This window comes from Stegodyphus dumicola, chromosome 8, assembly GCF_044657685.1.
Source record: "Stegodyphus dumicola isolate Sdum_Otavi_A_Nest chromosome 8, ASM4465768v1".
Lineage (NCBI taxonomy): Eukaryota > Metazoa > Arthropoda > Arachnida > Araneae > Eresidae > Stegodyphus > Stegodyphus dumicola.
The window spans coordinates 65,966,703-65,969,330 of NC_140775.1; positions in this window are offsets into that span (position 1 = coordinate 65,966,703).

Genomic DNA, 2,628 nt, shown 5'->3' on the forward strand with positions numbered 1-2,628 from the left:
GTTTACAAATTATTGCATTATACTTAGTTTGAATTAAAAGCTTTTATATTATTGTAAACCTATCTTTTTCAATATATTCCCATTAAAATCAGTTGGAAATTGTAATCAAAACCAAGAAAAATTTAGGGAAGAAATTTCTTGTTTTGTATCTGAAAAGAGTATAAGTTAGTATGTTGTATAAGCATTTACCAAATCTGGGTTTGAGTCAAGCCCGCGCCAATCCTGATCTGCGCCGTCGTGAAAATGTCTAGCGAGCGCCTTTATGTAGCGACGATATTGAAGGGACATTACTTATGATTAACATTTAAAATGAAGCATTATTAGCATAATAACATGAAAAATCAAAACAATTACATTTTATCTTTTGGCTAAATATGCAAACATTTTATGCTTTGTTAAAACCCACACTCAAACATATTTATTGAAAGATTGTACATTTATGTTATAAAAAGCCGCCCAACCGGTATAATGGTTAGCGATGCTGACTGCCATGATGAAGGGCCGGGTTCCAATCCCGGAGATGACATGGATGCCTGTAAATGTATAGTGTCCGTGCGGCATGGAGCGCACTCTAAATATGCGAGGCAAAAGTCCTCTCGAAAGGTTGGTAGTAGGGAAAGAGGGGTAGGAGACGCTCAGACCCGTCACCCCCACGATGCTTTCCATCAAAATTTTGGGCAAAACAGCTAAATCTCACTGTCACCTGTAAGGCCAACGACAGGCGTATCTTGCGCTCCTTGCCTCGAGACATTTCGTGGACTTGGGCTGATTATAGGTCAGACAAGTGAGGTGAGCATTAGTCAACAACAACATATTATAAAAAAGTAAAACTGCAAGAGAAGCGAAATTAACCGTTTGACTGCTACGCAAGCGCTGCGTTCATTTGTCTCGAAAACCGCAACGCAGTTAGTTATTTTAGAATGCATTCGTGTTACAAAGTAAGATTTAATAGCCAAGCTTATCGATCTCAACCTGGACAGAGAACTGATTTTATTAATCCACTCTATCTTTAGTGACTGGACATTTAGAGTTTCTGTTGAATCGGAATTATCTATCTAATACAAAAAACATGGCAAGCGGCATCCCCAGGGTTCGGTGACCGGCCCTCTTCTCTACCTTTTCTAAGTGTCTGATTTCCAACGGATACATCTAAATCATAATTTGTTGTTAGCCTGCTATGCTGACGACACAGCACTTGCGGTGAAGTCTATGAACATAAATCACGCGATCAAGAAACTGCAGGATGCTGTACAAAAGGTAGCGCAGCTAACTAGACGCAGGACTGGAGTGCCCATGCCCTTATTCTTGCTGACACTCATCCAGTTTGAGAATATTGAAGATATATATAAGCTGAAGGAGCTTATGCTATTATCCGTGGCAGTTTCAAAATATATCTAAAAAAATCAGGTACCTCAGTGCCAGAAATGGCATCACTCCTCGGAGAATTGTTTCTTTGAACCTAGGTGTGTTAAATGCGCTGAGAAACAGAACTGTCGAATGTCCAATAAAAGGTCGCACAGACAATCCCAAGTGTGCGAACTGCCTAGACCAGCACCCATCGTCGTATCGTGGTTGCCCGAAATTTAATAAGTACAAACCTGCAATCACCAAGAAAACCATGTAAAACCTGGTCTTAGTTTTGCTCAGGATTGAATCGAACAAATAAGCCTAATAGTGCAGCTAGTGAGGGCACAAGTCCAGAAAATGCCCCCATTGCTGAATTGCTACAGGCTGAAAATAGAAATGTAAATAGTAACAATAATATGTTTAATTCTAGTAATAAGATGCACTAATGGCTCAGATATTTTTGAATTCCTAAGATATATGAAAGAAATTCATAGTGTATTTGGGCAGGCTAATATATGAAAAATGATTCAAATTTTTAAAAAATTAGTTCCTAAACTTAAAACCCATACTGTTAACATTGATAGATTGTATGCGTACTTTGAAATGTTCAATGAAATTAATGGCTAGTTTGCAAAATTGTGAAAATTTAAGCATTGTTACATGGAACGCAAATGGCTTATGCCAGAGATATAATGAACTCAGGGATTTTATACAAGAGTACAGTCCCGATGTAGTCTTCCTACAAGAAGTTAAACTTGGCCCACACCAAAATTTCAGAGTGAGCAATTATGATTCTTACAGGAAAGATAGAGCAAGTGTGAACAATAGAATCTATGGTAATCGCGGAGGCGTTAGCTATCACGATCATTCCACGCACTCAATGACCAATCACTTTAGTCTCCACCTATCTTCCCGCCCACCGCGCTAAAAAGGAAGTCTTTGCTGATTTAGAGGCGATTTCCAAACTCAATACAAAAATTATTTTAGGTGGAGATTTCAATGCCCACCATGTTAATTGGAACTGCAGTACTAACGCTAGATATGGCTGCATTATAGATAGATTTGCCTCTAAGGCCAACTTTCAAATTGCAGCTCCGCCCTCCCGAACTCGCTATAGCTCTGATAGTGCAAGTACTATTGATTTCTTCATTATGAAAAATATCGATGCTCCACACAAGATCGATAGCCTTACTGAATTATCATCGGACCATAATCCAGCCCAAAGTGAGGATGAGTTAGATGCTGTAGTTGATGAATTTACCAATACCCTTAAAAGTGCTC